The sequence below is a fragment of the Podarcis cretensis genome (genome assembly GCF_951804945.1).
Source record: "Podarcis cretensis genome assembly, chromosome: 5".
In the NCBI taxonomy this organism is placed as follows: Eukaryota; Metazoa; Chordata; class Lepidosauria; order Squamata; family Lacertidae; genus Podarcis; species Podarcis cretensis.
In genome coordinates, this window is record NC_137174.1 from 86,220,146 (window position 1) to 86,242,876 (window position 22,731).

At 40.7% G+C, this 22,731-nt stretch overlaps 1 protein-coding gene across 13 annotated transcripts in view; it reads right to left on the reverse strand.

Annotated features, from left to right (window-relative positions):
• MECOM (MDS1 and EVI1 complex locus) overlaps positions 1-22,731 on the reverse strand; it is a 488,986-nt gene that overhangs the window by 98,724 nt on the left and 367,531 nt on the right. The window lies entirely within an intron of this gene.

Below are 22,731 nucleotides of genomic sequence, written 5' to 3' on the forward strand. Positions count from 1 at the left end.
CATTGATCCTAGGACATTACTTCTGATTAAACATGCATGGTTTGTATCTTGTCTGTGCCATAAACTCAACTAGGTGGGGGGGGGGTTATACTGACCTACAACATTATTCCTGTGACAGTCTGGTTCTCTGCCCACCATTATGCCATTATGCCACATTGCTTCCTAAACACACAATTCCTGACTAAACCCTGTCTAGCTGTGAGATAAGGGAAATGCGGAAGCAGGGAACTGCCCTAGCATTACAGTTACATTGGGTAATTGTCATTACAACCAACTGCTTATTTGTTCTACAGTGGTACCTCGGGTTACAGATGCTTCAGGTTACAGACGCTTCACGTTACAGACTCTGCTAACCCAGAAATAGTACCTCGGGTTAAGAACTTTGCTTCAGGATGAGAACAGAAATCGTGCTCTGCCGGCGCAGCGGCAGCAGGAGGCCCCATTAGCTAAAATGGTACCTCAGGTTAAGAACAGTTCCAGGTTAAGAATGGACCTCCAGAACAAATTAAGTTCTTAACCTGAGGTACCACTGTATTTTTATTTCTTGAGAGTGGTCTGTTTTTGAGAAAGAAGCTGATGGAATACTGTGGCATTGTCTTCCATAATCAGGAAAGCTCCAACATGTCTCTCAGTTGTTGTAGCTTATGAATACACACAAACACACCCTACAGTCATATATCCTGGGAGCTGAAGTTTGATGAGGGAGCTGAGAATTCTCTTTTTTAGATCTCGAGCCTCCACTCACATAACTACAGTTCCCAGAGTTCCTTTGCAAAAGGGAATATCTGTTAAACCAATTTAGTTCTCTAGCAAAGATATACACACTGTGCTATTACATTCTACAATAGCCTAGCTCACCAAATTATAAACAACTCTCTTTGTTCAGTTTTCAGGTTGCTGTAGCACAGTAAACAGTTTGAAATCACCTGCAGTCTTGAAAGAGGTGATAGTATTTGCTCCCATAATGCTTCTTGTAAGTATAAACATTTGGATTCCACTACAGTTTTATTAGGGGACGCAGGTGGCGCTGTGGGTTAAAGCCTCAGCGCCTAGGACTTGCTGATCGAAAGGTCAGCGGTTCGAATCCCTGCGGCGGGGTGCGCTCCCGCTGCTCGGTCCCAGCGCCTGCCAACCTAGCAGTTCGAAAGCACCTCCGGGTGCAAGTAGATAAATAGGGACCGCTTACCAGCGGGAAGGTAAACGGCGTTTCCGTGTGCGGCTCTGGCTCGCCAGAGCAGTGATGTCACGCTGGCCACGTGACCCGGAAGTGTCTCCCGACAGCGCTGGCCCCTGGCCTCTTGAGTGAGATGGGCGCACAACCCCAGAGTCTGTCAAGACTGGCCCGTATGGGCAGGGGTACCTTTACCTTTACCTTTTTATTATGTAGTTGATTATGTGGTTTAAATTTATTACGTAGTCCTTAGCCTGCAGTTCTTAGCGTCCTATATATAACGATCTCCCAAACATAGCTTTTCCTACTTAACCCTCACAGTCTTGCTAATCTAAATTACATTTCTCTTCTCCATTTCTGTGTCCTTTCAGTTCTTTCTTCATAGAACACATTCATAACTACTCACAACCTCTTTTTCCCCCCTAGTGCAACAAGGCAAGTTCTTTAATCTCTGGCCTGCTAAGTAATCTCACCAATGAGCAGCAATATTTCCTGTCCCACTTGTGGTTATTTCCACTAACTCTTGAGCAATAGACAAGTTAAATTGGAGCATCTCAGCCACTGTTATTCATATGATATATAAAGATCAATATGTATTGATTTTATAATTTTGATTCATATCTGCACAGCACTCTACAGCCTCTCATAAGAGTTTATTTATCAAACCTTTCCTACCACCTTGAATGCTGGCCAGAACTTACTCAGGCACTTCAAATCTAACCTCTCTCTCTTTCTCTCCTGGTTCTCAACTACTATCTTTATTTTCTTTGCCAAATATTTGCCTTTAGCAAGTCAAAGGCACTTATTTACACCCAAGTACTGCTGACGTAAAAGAGGGACCTAAGATTATAATTAGGCTCTAATGGCCTGGTATCTGGAAGAACTCCTACTTCTTTGGAATATCATAATATTTTACCAAGCTAGTTCTCACTGTAATAGTAACATCTAAAGTTTATGAGCTGCATTGGCATACCACCTAACAATAGGACTTAATATGGTATGGTTTGGGAGCTGGAATTTTAGTTAATTAGCTATTAATCGCAATATGGGAGGAAAACCTGGAATCCATTTTCTATGTCCCAAAGTTCTCTGTTTATGGGATTGTGACAGCAACATTGCCAAAAGCTTCAGAAATCAACTGCTCATTACTTTAAAAATGAAATGCATTTGTTGTGTTTAAAATATTTGGAATCCAATTCATATAAGCAATAAATTTGGTAGTAAAATTATTCCAGAACTGTGCTACTCTGTTTTGAAGACTGCAGGAGATTCCATGGGGGCTGAAGGATTATCCATGAACAAATACCGGTAGTTCCCAAATATATAAAACTAACATATCAGCAAGGCGACTAGGCTGAAACACTTCTTCCTGACATCTAGTTTCCTATCTACAAATAATTTTTATCTCTCCCTCTCCCGTGTGTGTGTTCCTCTTCAACCAGGTCTTTGGCTGATTAATGTCCCATCTCCTTTTAGCTGCTTTTGTTGGAGGCAGTGGGGGATTAGTGGTTTGGTTTGGTTTGGTTTGGTTTGTTCTTGTTTTAATTATGTATTTCGTGTTTTTACCTTGTATTTTTATGATGTGAATCATCCTGGATGGAACCATTTAATAATAATAATAATAATAATAATAATAATAATAATAATAATAATAAGTTAATAAAAGATTAAAAGATTAGCGCCAATTCTCCTCGAGATTTTTGCCAGTAAGTACCCTTGCTTAAGAACATGTTGGAGTTGATTCAAATGTCCCTCTAAACTCCATTTACATGGGGAATGATTTGCAGGCACCTGCTATAGTTACACCACCAAAATTAAGGAGGATGAGGCCTTTCATACACCTGGTTGTAGGACCTCAATAAATGATACCTTAAACTCACTGGAAGAATAGTTAGATGAATACAAAAATAACAAAACAAAAAGAATCACACATACTAACTTTGCCCTTCCTCTTAGGCAGGCATCCCCAAACTTGGCCCTCCAGCTGTTTTGGGACTACAATTCCCATCATCCCTGACCACTGGTCCTGTTAGCTAGGGATGATGGGAGTTGTAGTCCCAAAACATCTGGAGGGCCGAGTTTGGGGATGCCTGCTCATAGGCATGGGATATAACTCTACAGCAGAGTTCTGCACATGGAAGATTCCAGGTTCAAGCCTTGGCATCTCTAGGTAGGACTGGGAATACCTTGTTTTGAAACCCTGGAGAGCTGCTACTAGTCAGAGTACATAACAATAAGCTAGATGGGTCAGACTTACTACAAAGCATATTTATCTGCTCCTCCTTCACTGATGGGTACTGTTTGTAATTGTTTCTCAACATTTGCAAAGGGTGGCCAGCACTGATGTACTGACCGTCAGTATGTGATTTACTGCAATCACCATAAAAATAATAAGGTCAGATGAATCCATCCTCAGAAAGGAACTCTAAACCACAGTCCTTGCCCATACTAAATTTCCATGAGCAGAGACTATAGTTGTAGGGGTTTTCTGTGATATCCATACTGCACCACTATTCCAGTCACATCTCAAGCAAGATGTTTATGAAGGTAGAAGGATACCTGAAACAGAGAAAAGTAACAAACACCAACAACTGTCAAGCAAGATAGACTATACTTTCTAATTAGTCCCAGTTTTCTTTCGCCGTGCAAAGAAATAAATGACTTCAGAAATAGCCATATAGATATCATGTTAAAAGCACCTTTGGGAACCAGAGGATGTTGTACAAAATACAAGAGATCTAAAGAGTGGTTGTTACACACCTATTACATCTACTAAACTGTCTCATTTACTTTTTGAAGTCCTGTATACATGATACAGCAAGACCAAACAGTTTTATGTACCATAAGAAATTTGAAACATGATGTTTAATGTTCAGAAGATAAAGTTAAAAAAACTACACATCCATGACTTTTTTATTTCCCTGTTTTATGGCCTTTCAAGAATGTAAAGAAAAAGGAAGCACAAGAGTCAGGCTAATAACCATATGTTCTTTCTTGTTTCTTTCTAAATGCAATAATAACTTTGTTGATTGGTGCCTGAGGCAGAAATTGCAGTAATATGTTTGGTTCTTTTTTTTTAATGTTTACATTGAAGTTTTCCAAAGGCTGCCAAATACAATGTGCTTTGAGAGAGAGAAAGCATTTGTCCTTTTTTGCAGATTTATATTACATTATTTTCAGCATTGCCATTAAGCTACTGAAGTCCACTCTGTTCCCCGCCGCCTACACATTGGCCTTAAATACTGCTCTAGTCCAAGGTTGCCCTGAATGTGAAAAAACAAAACAAGCAGATGTTCTCTACAGCAGTTTGTTTTTGAATATGCCATTTAGAACAGATTCTCACAAACATGAGGGAGGCATTTAAAGAAAAATTAATGTCTAAAACTATATTGGATGTGCTTGTGGTGAAGTGGTCCTCTAAATAATATGGGAACATTTCCTTATATTTTATAGTGTACATTATGTTTGCATGGCATGAATCAATCAAATCAATCTTCTTGTTTTCTGCAAATATTTCAGAGTACATGCACTACACATATATTTACATATATTAATCTATATTATTATATCCAGTATTTGCTTTGACCTACTAGTCACAAATAAGAAAGAGCAATGACATAAATTTCCTTCTATCTCTTATCACCGATGGAGGAAAAAGTAAATGTCAAGTGTCCTTCCATAAGAGGTACAGAAACAATTCCCTCTCCAGCAATATTCTACCAGTGTGAACAAGGCAAGGAGAAGTTGAAGTAGCTGCTGGCTTCCCTTCATTGGTCCAGCTTCCTCTGTCTTATCAGATGTTTATCTCAGTAAACAGACTAGAGCGGGGGCAGAGGCAGACAGAATGAACCCAGTGTTCTATTCTAGTCTGGAACCAGAGCAGCATTGCCTGTTTCATGAGAAAGACTAAAATGTCATCTAGCACAAACACAAAGGACAAGATGGTATCTCTCTGCTAGCTCCATGAAGTCATACTTGAGGAAAAGGCTATTCACCAGTTTAATAGCTGCACTGAAATCTCTGGGGAGATATATCACAAAGTCTTTGCGCTGACACTGGAGTTTTGTGGGTAATGTCCTCCACAGAGCTGTGTGAAACACTCGCATGAAACCACAGCACCCTTAGGGCAGGTCTATTTTACATCTGTAAGGTCTTTATTTGAATGCATAGGTCCTGTGCCTAATACTTCCCACAGAGCAGTTTGAAAATATTGACCCTACTTGGAAGCGGAGAGTGGGCTATATTCACCCTCGCTGTCTTAGAATGGCAATGGTGCCCACCTGAGAGGTGCTGGAAGTGAGTTCCGGGGAGTTCCAGCTGAAAAAGCTCTGGCTATATTACTAGTGAGAGTGCCAGTGTGGTGCAGCGGCTAGAGTTTTGGACCTGAAGCTCAAACCCCACTCAGCTATGAAGCTAGGTAGTGACCTCACCTGGCCTAGCCTACCTCACAGACTTACTGTGAGAATAAAATGGGAGGAGAGAACCATGTATGCTAATCAACAGTGGGAGAAGGGCAGGATGTAAATGCAATTAATTAACTCAAACGTTTTAACTCCTCTCTTGTGGAGTGTGCCCTCAGCCTCATATTCTCTCCCTTATCTTTGGGAGTCCTCTAGGCAGGTGCAGCTGCCATGCCTGGTCTCTGAGCTGCCCCCCCCCACCACAAAGAGAGGTGCCTCCTCACACTGCCCCACAAGAGCGTGCGAAGCACCCCCTGGCCAGCCCCAGAGGCATCATTCACGAGGGGAGCTTGTGGCCAGGGCTGCTGCAACAAATAGCTGTGCAAGCCTTTGGGATGCAGAGATGTGAGAGCGCATCAGAAGAGGGAGGGAAGGAAACAGGGGCAGAGGCCAGGGTTGCCCGCAGCACCCCTGACCATCCTTCAAGACACCCCAAGGTGCCACAGCATACTGGATGAAAACCACAGAATTAACTAAATAATGAATGCAAGGTTTTTAAATGAACCTAATGCTCACCATCTCCTGCCAACCTAGCAGTTCGAAAGCACGTCAAAGTGCAAGTAGATAAATAGGTACCACTCTGGCAGGAAGGTAAACGGCATTTCAGTGTGCTGCTCTGGTTCGCCAGAAGCGGCTTAGTCATGTTGGCCACATTACCCGGAAGCTGTACGCCGGCTCCCTCGACCAATAAAGCGAGATGAGCGCCACAACCCCAGAGTCGGCCACGACTGGACCTAATGGTCAGGGGTCCCTTTACCTTTAATGCTCACCATAGAACTACTTCAAAATATTCATTGGAAACATTCCAAGGCAAACTTTTTCATATGCATACATTAGCAGCTTAAAAATGCATCTGGGCTGTTCCCCGCCCCCCTCTCTGTTTGGATTAAAAATGGTTTGGGAAGGGAATGAATCAAAACACAGTATTTCATAAGAAACGACAGGATAGATACAGGCTAAATATGGATTGTAATTAATGTCTCTACACTGCTTCCCAAAGCAGTTGGAGCGCATTGGGTGCTGCGTAAACACAAGTGTGTACACTTTGAATATATAGGACTGTTGACATCTGAGCTGAAATGTGACCAGATCAGCAGATTGCATCGGTGCAGACAAAACCAGGGGTGCACTGAAATCTCTGGGGAGAAAACCTAGCTGGCTGGGATGGAGTCAGGATAGAAAGCTATGGCTTCTCACATCTGACTACTGTTTTGCTTAATGGTTCAGAAGAATACTGGAAGACTGGCTAGTCTGTACACATAAAATATTTATGAATTCTCCTTAGCTGTATGAATCATAGACTAGCACATGGTCTCACAATGGAAGTTCCTGCATTACAGCTTGATCTGACCTATGCCAGCACTTCAAGTAACTTCCACTGTGGTCAGGTAAGCATCATGGGACTGCAGCATTAGAAAAGAGAGTGCACATTCCATGACAGAGGACGGGGAATTGTATAGGTTTTCCCTCCCTTCCCCTTGTTTTCATTCTCAGAAATGAGAAGAGACTTGATGAAAGGAACAGAAATCTCCCTAGAAAGGAAAAATCAAGGTTATTCCAAAATAATGATAGAAAATAAAACTTCCCATAGATTCTTAAGTTACTGAGGCTAGACAGGGTTTACCCCAAATTTCAAAGAGTCTGACAAAGAAATTGAGAATTTAATATAGGTATGTGCATTAAAAAGAATTGGAAAAAGAACAGGCAGGCAAAAGTAATTTCACAGGAATCATCTCTCCAGGAGTAAAGACAAATGGGACGAATAATAAGGATAAAAAGCTGGGAAAGTGTAAGAAAGTGGGACAGAGATATATTTATCAAATTTGTATCCCATCCTTCCTCCAAGGAGCTCAGGGTAGTTTACATGGAGATTTAGGTGACTGTATAGTCACAACAATCCTTGTAGTTTAGGCTGAATGAGCATAACTGTCTTAAGTGACTAAAAGAGTTTTAAAGCGTAGAAGGGATATGAACCCGGGCTCTTCTGGTTCATGTCCAACATTTGGCCCAATCTCATACTGTTTTTTACATCACTTTAACTGTAATGGCTTCTTCCAAGGAATCCTGGGAATTGTAGTTAAGTGATGTGTATACAATTCTATGTTAGAAGACTTATCACCCAAACTACAATTCCTAGAAATTCCTGGGAAAGGGTATAACTGTTGAATAAGTTTAACCCCATAAAACTTTAGTCCCTGTCGTCATTGCATTGAGGATTGCCCCTTAAGTGTTGATCATGAAGTGCTAGTAAACAGAATTAAAAACACTGGGTTGCCAATTCATAAGAGTGGCATAAACTGAGACCATAGCATAGGTAAGGAGGGTGCTCCTTACCTAGGTAGATAAGGGTGCTCAACAACCTGTTCAAGAAATTACTCTCATTAATTCATTTATAGGCAAACACAAAATAGTTCTGCCAGATAAAATTTGGCTTTTTTGTTTTGTTTTTGCTTAAGTTCTGCCAGTAATGTACCAAACTGTCATTGGTGGCAGTAGGGAAAGATGCATTAATTATTTTTTATTATTATTATTATTATTATTATTATTATTATTATTATTATTTATTATTATTATTATTAAAATCAAACCACTTACATACACAGACTTAAAGAACCTAAAGCAGCTTTTTCTTAGCCTGTGTTTGCTTTCAGTAGTTGTCTCCCTTCACTGGTTTCCACTGTCTAGCATCTACAATATGCCTGCTTAGAAGGAAAGGCAATTGTATACCTCTCTTTCCTATATAAGCCACTCGCAATGTAGAACTCTGATGCTGTTTCCATTTGGAAAAATACTTGTACAAGCCATTTATAAATCCTTTACAAGTTAGTGCATGCCAACATCTCTCAAATTCGCAATTATTGTGACTGTCTAGTTGGCACTGATCGTGAAACAGGTTAACTGTCATATACAAATCCAAAGCCTATACATTCCTGATTGAGAGAAAGAATGAATAGGCACTTTGAAACAAGGCAAAAATTAAAGGCTACTTTTTGTTCCCCTGAAGGTTCCTGCTAAGTAATATAACAATTTTAATATTGCAGGATATTATGTTTAGTGAAGATATAACTGGTAAGGCTTAATGTCATGGATTTTCCCAAAGAATCTTAGAGAATCCTGGTAACTAGTAATAGTAATATTCCTAGTAATAGTAATAGTAATATTACTAGTAATAGTAATATTACTAGTAATACAGACCAATCTCCTGGTGCCTTCCAGAACTTAGGCTCTGTATTTTGGATCAGCTGAAGTTTCAAGGATAGCACCACGCAAAGCATATTACATTATTCCAACCTGTTGATTTACTTTTAATATCTGAAATTGCTGAAAAGCAAGCACATTGCTCTCACTGCCACAGTCGTTTCAGTATTCTCAATAGCTCTGAGAATATGGCCACTTATAAAGCCTGAATGTGGTGGCTTCCAGCCTGTGGCAAGAAGCCAGTTATGTATACTCACTGCCACACAATTATTCAGTTTTTATAAATGCCAGCAAGTGTGGTTTTCCCAGTCAAAAATGTTGAATGAAAAACAGTGTACTTGGCAGCAGGTGTATGAGACTAGCTTGTCATCGTCTGGAAGTCTGTATATTCAGGTTTCCCAAATGACCACCACACAATTTTTTGGTCATGTGGATCCTATGACAAAGTCTGAAAATGTATGTTGTGCCATTCACCTGGTTTCAATGATTGGGCAACAGCCAAAAAGTGATAAAGAGCTATAGCTCAATGGTAGAACACATGCTTTGCATGCAAAAATTCCAGGTTTAATTCCTGGCACCTCCAGGTAGGGCTGGGAAAGATTCTTGTCTGAAACAGTGGCAAACTGCTGCCTGTTGGTGTATGTAATACTCAGCTAGATGCACCAATGGTATAAGGCAGCTTTCTAATTTCCTATATAAAACATTTGAAGTCCAAAATGCAGAAGAAAATATACTTAAGGAAGACCCTGCAGCAGTAGGAACAGCAGAAGGAAGACCAATTGGAAAGGATGAAATGGAAATTTAGCTCAGCTGTGTGCAACTGCTAACCATGATTAGAAATGAAAAGATAAATCAGTGTTTTCTGTGGTCTTCATGCACCTGTGGAGGCGAAGCATTTGTAAGCTGGAAAAGGAACACAAGGAAGATATAATATTTGGATAAATGCAAACAGAGGTGGGGCTGAACCTGAAGGATTCTCATGGCACTGCCAGAGTGAATAGATGGCTTGGCACAGGTTTAAAATTAAAGTAAATATCGCAAGATTAGAAGTTCTTGTGAAATGTTCTTATCAGTTGCTTTTCAATATTACAAGTATCTGACATTCCTGTTTTGTTCTTTCTCACAGCTCATTCAAGCCTAGCATTTGATGGAGGGCTCTTGTATTTCTTTACAGAGTTGTGAAAAAAGGATGTCATCACAATTCCACCAGGTTGCTTCCAACAAAAAATTAAAACTGATTCTCAGAGCAATGGAGGCATGAAAATGCTTGCTCATGGGATCAAAGGTGTTAGCACTAGGAAGAACCTGAACTGGAGACTCATTAATCTGTCCACTGGCCGAAGAATTAGCAGTATTGTCCTCCCAGGTCCCAGCATCCCCTAAGTATCTAAGTGCTTCCTCCTAATGCAGCTTGTCTGAATCTTTGCCTGGACATGGGCTAAACTTTGTTTGAATGACTCCCTAGTCTTGTTCCATATTACTCTGCTTTTGAGCTTGCCTCTTCCTGCTCATCTCCTTGCCTTCCTCCCAGTCCACTGATTTCTTTGTCTGCCTGTGTCCTCATTCAGCCTCTTCAGATTTTCTCAGAATCTGCCCTGTGATGGACAATGCCTCTGGATTTTCCATCCTATGGTTTTGCTCTGTAATCCTTCCACCTTCATTCATACTCAGTCTACTCCCTATCCCCACTCTGATGTGCTCATCTATCCACTGACCAGTACTATCAGGCAAATGGTAGTCAAGTAGTACCTTTGTGGCTATGAGAAGACATTAGTGACAACCTGTGCCCTGAAGCCTCTTTTGCCAGTTGTGCAAAGCAACTGCAACAGCATAATTAATTTGCTTTCAACAGGTTGTCCTCTGAAATTACAGAACCCAGACGAGATTTTCATGTTGGCAGAAACTAATCAATATCTACCAAGCATCAAGCAGTTGTACCACCCTGCTTCATTATTTATTGAGGGGTAAAGTTACACTCAGAAGACTGCTCACCAGTCAGTAGGAAAAATGTACACACATAAAACTTACCCTCCAAAAGAACAACACCTTGGGGCATTTTCCTTGCATAAATGACATTTTCTGCCATTGAAAACAGAACCTCTGCAGGTGGAAATTAAATGTAAGCAGCTGTTTTATGGAAAGGCAATTTGGGGAAAAATAATCCTGAAGAAAGAAGAAAGAAAGAAAGAAAGAAAGAAAGAAAGAAAGAAAGAAAGAAAGAAAGAAAGAAAGAAAGGACTCCATCCTGCATCGCTATTCCGCAGCATATTAGGTGCATAGCTAGGGACAACTAGAGCAAAATCCAGCAAAAGTCAATTGTAACTGCTTCCTACTGAATCATAAGACTGGAATAATTGCAATTAACTGAAGTCCTGATGGGTTATGGCAACTATTTTTTTCTGGATTGTGCCCAGTTTGTGAGGAAGGCTTCAATTCCACTCTAAGAAGTATCCAGTGTCCCAGTTCAGACATTTGTTGGGCAGAAGCAAGCTTCACTTGGTGAAGAAGCAGCCAGAGTATCCCTCACATCCGCTATGGAAAATGTGCAGGCCTGGTTTTGTCATGTTGAAATGCTGAGGGAGTTGGAGCACCTCAGAAGAACAGCACACATGTAGGGACATTCCCTGTTGACAACACTAAGCTCAGGAGGAAGGGTAGAGAAAGTAGGAACATTCTCCATGGCAAGTGTGTAAAACAAAGTTGTGCAACCTTGGCCTTTGGCCTGTTAAAATGCTGCTAAATTAATCTGAGGGTACAAGACAAATAAATGATAGGGAGCTTGTACAGCCAAGTACTTATTACATTGAGATTTTCAGGGTGAGATTATCAGGGAGAAGAAAAAGAATGGGCTCATTACAGGGGAGTGAGGGCATGGACTGCTGTTGGATGAGTGATTTTCACAGCAGTGCTTAATCTAGTAATACGTGATGGAATAACAATCAGCATGACGAGAGTGCATTTTTCTCACTACTCAGTAAACAAAGCTTGGTTTTGGATATCTGAATTAGGGAGCAGGACTTTTAGGTGGACTCGAGTCTCAGCATCCCTTAGAAACTGCCTACTCCCTTGCTCTAACCAATTTGTGTTCTCACACTAAACTGAATTGCACTATCCAATGCTGCTTTTAAACAACAGGCAAATGTTTTCTGATAGTGAGAAAGGATCAAGTGAGAAAGGATCAAGAGTGATGTTGAAGCCCAGGCATTCTGAGTGACTACAACAATGATGTTATAGTTAGAGGGCCGGCCTGGGCCATTTGTTTACGTACCTCATAACGCACATTTCAGAAGTACAAAAATTGTCGTTCAAGGACACAGAAAACAAGCGGGCAGATGTTCGGACATTTGTGTAACAGCTGAGAGTTGGAAGTAGAATCCTATATGGGAGTAAGTCCCATTTATTTTATAATTGATTTTAAATTGATTTTAAATTTATTTATTTATTTATTTATTTAAATTTATTTATTGAGAAGCGTCTCAAAGTGTCTTGCAAAACATTAAAATGCAAAATATTATAAAATATACAAAAACAGTAAAACATAAAAACATAAAAGTAATCACTTTAGCTATCCGTAAGTGTGTATAACATTTACAAGGTGAATCTTACACACACTTCAGCACAGCTGAAAGTGAATACGGTTCTTTCCCCTCTAATGAAATAATTATTACCTATCCAAATAAACCTTCTAATTCATTTTGCAGCAGTTCCGAGATTCCCAATGGATCTGATATTTGTTTATGACAAACTCTTCAAATAGAGGCAATTCCCCCTCTACTTCTTATGTTGCATTATCTGTCACCTCTGGCAACCTGGTGACCCAAGGCTTTCAGGACCCACAAGTGCTCCTCATTATGAGAAACCTTTTTAATTATCTTGTTTTAAATCTACACATTCTTCCATCTTTGCCTCTGAAAAGTCTTGTTTGTTCACTATAATCCTGCCACTTGGAGAGCATACAAGGCTGCTTGATACAATACAGCCTGGCCATTACAATGAGGTACAATGGGTTACTTAAAAAGTGTGCACCTATCCACAATGAAACACAAACTTGCCACACAGAATGCATACAACTTCCTACATGGAACTGACTCTCCTGTAGAGAATCCATAGTGTGGGAGCAACTTCACATATTAGATCAAATTTTTATCAGATGGAAACTCCAATGTCTCTGTAATTCATTACTGTGATTTAGGTACTGACCAACACCAGATATTTCACAAGAATGAACATAAAGAACTGCATAAGCTACTATTTCGTTTTCAAAAAAAGTTACATTTTTCAACTTTGTAATACACAATTTTAAAATATTATGATACCAATAATATCAGAATGCCTTTGTATTGGTAATATTTTTTAAAATAACAGCACTTCATTCCCATAAAGGCCTGTTCAGTTATGCCTAACTTGTATTAATGCCTGACTGTGTTAGTGTGTTGGCCAATAGCACTTTGCTATAAATCACTATCAGAAAAATGGACTCAGATTTAACTTTATAACTCATTATTTGCAGGCTGTTGGTATAACACATATATTTAGCAGTTCTTTAACAAGCAGCCATAAGTTGCAGGATGTATTGCAGTAGATATCCATAAATGCCCAACTTCCTCACTCATTAGGTGCATAATCCTAAATTCATGTGACACAAATCTTTTCTCTTAAAAGTGAAAAGGTAAAAAAAAGGTCTTTCCCTGACTTTCAAGTTTTTTTAAAAGTTCTAGAATCAAATTCTGTGATTTGCCTAGTTTCTCTAATACTAAGTACTCTCTGTTTCTGCTAATTAAAGTGAAAATTGAATGGGTTGAACAAGTGGTAGAATTAGCCTCCTCACTCCATCAAAGAATGGAAAGCTCTTTTTACAATGTTGTAAATATCTACTCACCACGGAGATTTTGTCTGACATTAAAACCAAAGCTGTCGGGGGAAAGTGTTGGATCTATGATATAACTTTGGACCTAGGTCACTAAAATCTTACCCAGTGCAACATCTTCCCCTTGGTTTCTGAAGAAAACTAAACCTTCAAAGACAAATATTATGGCACGCAAAATAAATGCGGTGATTTTTAACCTTTTCAGGGAAAGTAATTCCCTTATTGGCTGCGGCTCAAAATGTCCTACCTTTCTTTCCCTTTTTGTTGTATCTGTGAGTAATTTCTTCAGTCACATTGTTTATAAGAAGTGAAGTTATTCGTAATCATGCCTTTAAGAGTATGTACACAAAGTGGACATCCTAATAGAGCACCATGTATTAAATTCCTGATTGTTTGACATAAATTTTCCCTCTTTCTTGTACTCAGACAGGAAGCTCCTCATTTATTTACGAATAGGTTAAGACCCGAGTCATGTTCCTAACCATGTGCCTAAGTGCTAACATATATTAAGTAAATTTAGAGCCTCTTCTGCATAGGAAACATATTAAAATGGTTAAACATGGAGAAAGGCTCAATGTAATCTATCTTTTGTCATGTTTATGATATCCGAACGCATCTTTTGCAACTGGTCCAACTTGGCTGTGGCTGCAGATGTGCTATTTCATGATAAACCACAACTGCACAGAGAGAAAGAGGAGAATAAGAGAATGTGATATAACATAAACCATCAAGAAGATAAATAATGAAGTTCTTTGAAATAACATTGGTTAAATATTTAGACATTTTGGGTTTGCTTGTGGCATGCACACACACAATGGTACTCTCATAGTTAGCTGTGGAAAATGTATCTGCTCAGCAATCACGGTAGGGAGGACAACTTGCTGAGATAATCTCCAGAATTCAAATTATATTCTTCATATGATTTGCACACACAATTCCCAATGTCAGATTTTGCCATACACTACATGTCAGAAGCAGCATTAAGCATGGATGGGTTTGGAACAGGGAGGACCAGGCCCAACATCTTTTTTCATATTCCCCTTACTCAGTGCTCCCTCTTCCAAACTGAGGAAGGGCATCCCTGAGCCAGTGCAGTACCAGAAGCTGATGCCAAAGTTGTCCAAGGTTCTCCTAGGATCAATACTGTTCCAGAAGCTCCTCTTTCCCCACTCCCCCTGCTATTTAAGACTATCTCAGGGTAGGTACCATCCAAAGAAGTTGTTCTCTGTGCACGTTTCACGCTTTCCTTGGATGAGCTCAGGACTTTTTGCTGGAAATAATGTATCCTGCTCTACTGTACATAGCGTGGGCCAGACCTTTATGGGAAGACCCAAACAGAAGCATGATTGGTGGTTGCCTCAAAACTGTGGCATGCCTTCACACCTGAGAATTTTCCTGAAAGCTAACTCTCAGATTAATAATAATAATAATAATAATAATAATAGTCTCTTTCCACAGCAATTCTTTCATATTCCAAAATTGAGTGGTATTGTTTTGTTCGTTATACTAATATGTTATGTATCTTTATACTGTAAACCAGATGAAGGCTGGTATATAAATTTAATAATTTTTTTATAATTAAATGAGAAATCAACTCTTGGCGGCATTGAGACCTCAAAAATGGCCACATGAATCCTCCAGATCTGATGGTGTTCATTATGTTGCTGTGTATTTTGTTTCACCAGTTTGTTTGGGTTTTCCCCCTAAGACTCTAATTTGCCATGAGCCCTTCTGGATATCTTAGAACTCAAATTAATAATAAATAAATAGAATTTAAATGAAGAGCTTTTACATATTTCAATAAAGAGGCTGATCTGGAGTGGGGGGAGGATTCCATAGAGGAATTAGCAATCAGCAAATGAAGAAACACTTTTAAAAAATCAGGCTCAAAAGCTAAACTGTTATTAAACCAATTAATTCATTGAACAGGCACACATCATTTTACAGTGACTGGTTGGACTTCTGCTTAAAAGAAATCAATTGTATGAGTACAGCTGAGAAATCACCCCCATAATAGATGTTTTAGCCCTTGCTTTTACTTCTCTCTGATAGCTCTTAAGGTGGTCAGAGGTACAAGTTAAAGATGCATTGTAGCCGGAGGGATGATAGAATGAAAAAATGGGGGATGGGAGTATAGCTATGCTGATAGACCAATTTCCCACCACTGCAAGCCGGTGCAATTGATTGATGAATCCCTGCTCTGTCAAGAGGCAGCCCTTCAGATCTGATCACATAAATACTCATTCAACTCAAATTCTGCTTGACAAGCCTGAGACAGCTTTGTTCTGTCACAGATATCATTGGAAGGAAAATGCTCCATTAATCATCCTTAATTAACTTTACATAGTCTGCTGGAACCAATATGTTCTCTGGCTAAATCCCCAAGATTTAGAGAGGATTCTGTAGTTATCCAAATGAGAACCATTTTGTAAAGTTTTTTGTTGTTGTTTCTGTTAACTGCAGGAGATATTTTTCCTCCCCAGTTTCCCTGCAACGAAGAGGATGGCGATTTTGTCTCTGGGCACTTTCTGTGCCTTCTGCATTCAATGACTTGCCCCATGTGGGGGAAATAACGCATTATATAGATTCTGTTCACAGCAAATGGACAAATATCCTAAACTGTTGGCTGCAATAATGAACCTGCAAACTACGAAGTGGTCTTACACAACCTGAAATAAACAGGCAGAGGAATGAGCTATGCCAGCTTTTAACAATATTTTAAAATGCTGAAGAAAGATATTAAGAACTGTGTTTGATTGGAGCACAGTGCTTAACCTAAACCAAAGCCATGCTGGTATCAGGTACCAGTGTTTATTTCAGAAATAAAAGAACCATTCTATAAAAAATAACACTCACATGCTCTGAATGGATGTGAGCATGTTCCTAGTGCTCTTTCCTGGTGACCTTTTCATCATTAGGTCCAGATCACCTAGATACCATATCCAGGCAGCTGTTCAGAAATATTCCACCATGGCTTTAAGTTGTGGGCCAAGGAGTACTGGAGTAACAGGCTGTGGGGCTAAGGCATGATATAGTTGCAATAAACACACACAACCAATTGGGATTTAAACAGGCCACAACTTTGTTGATTACAGATGCTAGCAGGTTTTGGCGCTGGCATTGGGTGTGTATCCTGAATGGATTGATTTGGCAGGGTCAATCAAGTTTAAGGACCACCCTATGATGTACAAATTGTTGGGACCCCTCCAAGATCACCATTTTGGGTATGCTATTGCCCCATCAGCCCCCATCTGAGCAACCAGAAGCACCTCCCTTTGGATCCCTTTTAGAGGATCCTTATACGAAGGATCCAATCCAATGCCTTCAAAGAACAGAGAAGGAAGAAGTCTTCTCTCCAGTCTTCACCCCAAACCATGCCCCCTAGGTCTTCCGTGATTGGCTGCAACCAGGGGTGAGCCCCAGCAGTCAGCGTGGCTGACGGAGGAGGAAGTGATATCCTCCCCCAGCCATATTGAAGCCAGGGAGCTGCCTTGACCCACCACAGCCACAGCCACAACCACAGCTCCCCATCAGCTGGCAGTGATCAGTCTTTACAGGATTAAACTAGATAACCTACAAATGATTTTATTTCATGTAATAATTTAAGACCCTTTAATCAGAACATTCCTTATAGCAGAATGGAGGGCGGCAGTAGCATTACCTGCTTCCAGTTAAAGAAATAACTTGTGCAATGCACTTAGAATGAAGCGGTGCTTCATTTAGTTTAACATACTTTGAATGAATTACATAAACCACCAACTAAGTTGTTACAGGTGCTGAAAGTGTTGTTTTATTGGAAACTGCATAGGCACTGTAGTACAGAAGGCAATCAAAATTATTTGTTTTAATGTTAATTAATATTACTATGGGTATTTTAGATATGTGATCAGGGATAAGAACCAACCCAAGTTGCAATGAAGACACACACACACACGTGCGCGCGCACACACACGAAGTTCTGTATTGATTTCACTGTCTGGTTCATCTGCATGGGGCACTGGCAATGGAACTCAGGTAAGCCTCGCCTTGAATTATTCTCATTCACTTTAATTGTGTATATAAATTATTGGTTTATATAAAATTACAGAGGTATTTTCTGCTGAGGCAAAATTAGCAGTCCAACTTCAGGTGGTTTAGTAGAGGCAATCTTCCCCTGGCATATAGCTTTCCTATTGCAGGCGATGTCAAGGAAAAGAGCAATATGCATTCCCTCCCTCCCCTCATTCTTAATCAGCCAGTGCCCCATGCTGAAGAACCAGACAGTGGGCCTACTGTCTTTATGTTATCTTTAAAACATATGATTAAAACTTTTATACCCTGCCTTTTGTCCACTCACAAGAGCCCACAAAGTGGTTCACAACATTGGCGAATAGCATGGTCCTAGGCATGTCTATGCAGAATTAGGTCTCAATGAGTTTAATAGGACTTACTCAAGGTCTGTAGGATTGCAGTTTTAAACTAAAACAACAACCAAACAGGTAAGAGCCAGGAATCAGAAGGTGTGAGGAGAGGGAAGAGAAGCAAAAACAAAGTTATGGTGAAAGAAAAAGGATTTCGGAAGCACACCATGACAGCAGCAAAGAGAGAGAAACCAAAGCTTCCTGGATGCTACGATGAAAAGACCCTGTCCTGTGTGTTCTTCGGGTGGCAATAGGATATGAGACAGGAAGTTTAATCTTGCCCAAACTTCAGAAAAGTTTTGTGACTCTGTTGATTACATTTTTATTCGCTTTCCTCCAAGGTTTTAAGTGTGGGGTACATGTGACTTATTTCATTTTATATGTACCACAACCTTGTGGGGTGACTGACCCAAAGACTGACTCAGGTTGTTCATGGTTGGGAAGAGATCTCAGTCATCTCTGTCTGTTTCAACTCTTAAGGATCCCGTGCCTCCAGGCCTGATCAGCAACTAGGGCTGCCATGCATCCAGATTTTTCCAAAAATTGCTGGGATTTCATTGGCGGAATTGAGGCTGTGGGGGGGGGGGTGTCCAAAAGGCGGCATTTTGTCCTGGATCTTATAATAATAATAATTTATTATTTATACCCCGCCCATCTGGCTGAGTTTCCCCAGCCACTCTGGGCGGCTCCCAATCAGTGTTAAAAACAGTACAGCATTACATATTAAAAACTTCCCTGAACAGGGCTGCCTTAAGATGTCTTCTGAATGTCAGGTAATTCTTTATCTCTTTGACATCTGATGGGAGGGCGTTCCACAGGGCGGGCGCCACTACCGAGAAGGCCCTCTGTCTGGTTCCCTGTAGCCTCACTTCTCGCAATGAGGGAACCGCCAGAAGGCCCTCGGCGCTGGATCTCAGTGTCCGGGCTGAACGATGGGGGTGGAGATGCTCCTTCAGGTATACAGGACCGAGGCCGTTTAGGGCTTTAAAGGTCAGCACCAACACTTTGAATCGTGCTCGGAAACGTACTGGGAGCCAGTGCAGATCTCTCAGAACCGGTGTTATGTGGTCCCGGCGGCCACTCCCAGTCACCAGTCTAGCTGCCGCATTCTGGATTAATTGCAGTTTCCGGGTCACCTTCAAAGGTAGCCCCACATAGAGCGCGTTGCAGTAGTCCAAGCGTGAGATAACCAGAGCATGCACCACTCTGGCAAGACAGTCCGCGGGGAGGTAGGGTCTTAGCCTGCGTACCAGGTGGAGCTGGTAGACAGCTGCCCTGGACACAGAGTTAACCTGCGCCTCCATGGACAGCTGTGAGTCCAAAATGACTCCCAGGCTGCGCACCTGGTCCTTCAGGGGCACAGTTACCCCATTCAGGACCAGGGAATCCTCCACACCTGCCCGCCTCCTGTCCCCCAAAAACAGTACTTCTGTCTTGTCAGGATTCAACCTCAATCTGTTAGCCGCCATCCAACCTCCAACCGCCTCCAGGCACTCACACAGGACCTTCACCGCCTTCACTGGTTCTGATTTAAAGGAGAGGTAGAGCTGGGTGTCATCTGCATACTGATGAACACCCAGTCCAAACCCCCTGATGATCTCTCCCAGCGGCTTCATATAGATGTTAAAAAGCATGGGGGAGAGGACGGAACCCTGAGGTACCCCACAAGTGAGGGCCCAAGGGTCTGAACACTCATCCCCCACCACCACTTTCTGAACACGGCCCAGGAGGAAGGAGCGAAACCACTGTATCTTAGGCAAGTCAATCAAAAATTTGCATTTTTTTGGTGTCTCTGTAAGAAAAAAAAGCTCAACAACTTTTGGGATGTCCTTGTTTTTATCTTTTGAAATTTGTCAATCCTATCAGTAGTTAAAATTTCCTTAGCACTTAGCAGGACAATACCATTGAACTTCCAGTATTTTTTTAAGCAAGTCAGTGGTTTCCAGGATCAAAATGATCAGTGATTACACAACAAAGAAGAAGCTGAATAAATGTAGTGACAAAGGCGAATTCTTCTTTTCACAGTGTGTACAACTTGGAAGAAGAGTACTTCAGGCACAGGGAAGAAAGAATTGCGCTCTCTCCCAGCGCAAATCAGAAACTAGCTCTTTCTTTCCACAATTCACTTTGTGCTATGCTTTCAACTATCTTTGGACTCTGCACAATTTAATCAGTGTTCACTTTTCAACTGCACTACTAGTCAGATGACAATGGAGCTGACTGCGTCAAGCTGGGCACCTTTCAGAGAAGGCCAGTGTCTTCTAGAGTTTAAGAAACACAGAATGGGAATGCTTTCTTTGTGAACATACTTTTTTGAAATGGCATCCTCCAGTGTTATCTGCTAAAGCTGTCTTTGTGCAATCCTGCTGTAAGAACCTCTGAACTCACTTCAGCCTCTGATTTGTTTGCACATTCAAGAAATGAATATGATTTTTAAATAAGAATTAGCAACTCTCTGTAAGATCTGGTGCTTCTGGATCACTTCCCTAGGGTCAGATGCACAATAGCAGACTTGCTACCTCTGGTGTGTGAAGTTTAAAGTTCCATAAAGAAAATAAAGCACCACTTAGCAGCTTGCACAGGGATAGTGCCATAAAGGACCAAAAATAGCCAACAATAGGGGGAGCTGAAATACTCTGGAATCCCCACCCCCTTGTTACCTCAGAATAAAACCTCTGAAATAGCCCATTTTGATTTTTGATTGCATTAGGAAGACTTGTAAGAGAATTATGAATATTTAAGGACTCTAAAATTATTGTGTTCTTACTGTGGGTGAGTTACTAAAACAGCACATACAGGAGAGGAGACTTACCACTAGAGTTGCTGATGAAGCTCACCAGCCTGGGATTTGTTGTCAACTAACTTTTATTCAGAGTAGACCCACTGAAATTAATGGACTTAAGTAAATCATGGCCATTAATGCCAGTGGATCAACTCTGTGTAAAAGGTAACTGGTGACTGATAAACCTCAGGCTGCACTAGGATTGGACGGCAATCAACAAACATTAGTCAGGATTCAGTCCTCTTGTGGCCAAATAAAGTAAACTTCCAGGCATGCACGGCAGGGCAATTTTCCCTTCTAGATGCTCCCCCACATTGAATCCTAATGCAGTAAGCCCACTGACTGTCAGGAGAAGTTTTTCAGTTGGTGCAAGTCTTTGGAATGGGGTGTAGAAAAGCTGCACTGCATGCACAGTGTTCCGCGAATGGCCTTTTCGATCCTGGCCTGTCTTCTGCTTCCATTGTCCTTTTCCCCCTCTATGCCACTCTTCAGACTCTTCATGGTACATACACTAGAATCATACTTCAATATGTAGGTCTTAGCATTTGAACTCTCCCAGTTTAGGGTGTTTCTGTATTGTCCATCTATAAAACAAAAGGTTGCTAACTTCTTGGATACTTCCTCTCACATTTTGTTCTGCAGGGTGTGGAGTTATTTTGTTTGTTTGTTTAGCTCTGGAGGTTGGCTATAAATCCAAACAAAGGTAAAGCTTGCTCAAATTTAAATTTTGACTCTTCATGTTCTTCCTTCTCATAGTAAAACTAAAGCAGTGTGGCATCCAAAGAAAGCAAATAACTACCATGTCAAATTCTTCAGGGGTATCTTCCTTCATTTGGAGGTGTGCTGTGTGGCTTACAGCCCTGTTGTTTGCAGAACTATTCCTTGTGTGGTATAGCTTATTTTTTTAATGAATGTCTTATTCAGCCCCATGCAAACTTAAATCTGTTTGGATCTGACTGATTCAAAGCAATTCCCCGATTCCCTGCTTCGCTGTAATAATTGACTAGGTTAGACTTTGCAAAGGTCAGAAAAAGAGGAACCCACTTCATATTATTTCAGTTAATAAGTCAGTTCTTAAATCAAAATTTAAGAACTAATCTTTCAAAGCACTCTTCTCTTCCATCCCTCAACTCTAAATCCATATGTAATTTCAAATTATATGATAGATGTCTAAAATTGTTACTTTTTGCTTAATTGCTTTCAAGTTACTGGTGGACACAGCATGAATGTTCGTTAGAAGATCTAGGGTCTGCCAACAAAGGGGGGAAGAATTAAGAAAATCTTTAAGAAATGCAAAAGAGATTAAAGGAACCTGGGGAAAACAGGATGTAGACGATCTCAAGAGGTAAAATTAAACTGGCACTCCAAAATATCTGAAACAGGGACAGAGAGGTGCTGTTTGAGCTAGAGCTTAGATGGAATATATTTCAAATTGAGGAAACAGCCCAGAACACACACACACACACACTCTCTCTCTCTCTCTCTCTCTCACACACACACACACACACACACGGGAAGTTGCTTTCCTTACCCAGAGACAACCCCTACCTATTGAGGTGGAGAGCTTTAAATAGGAGGATACAGCATCCAGCAACTCTCCCCTTAGAAATTAAACACTGTTTTATTGTATTTTATGTTGAAAACTCTGAATAAAATTGATTTTTTTAAAGAAAGAAAGAAAGAAAGAAAGAAAGAAAGAAAGAAAGAAAGAAAGAAAAATTTAACACTGAAAGAAGTCATGTGGTCTTGGAGCATATGCCAATCATCTTGGATCAACATGATTTTCAGAGACGGACAAGACAGCAGGGCATAATGTCCACACAAATAAGTTTCCAGGTCACAAAGGTCAAACT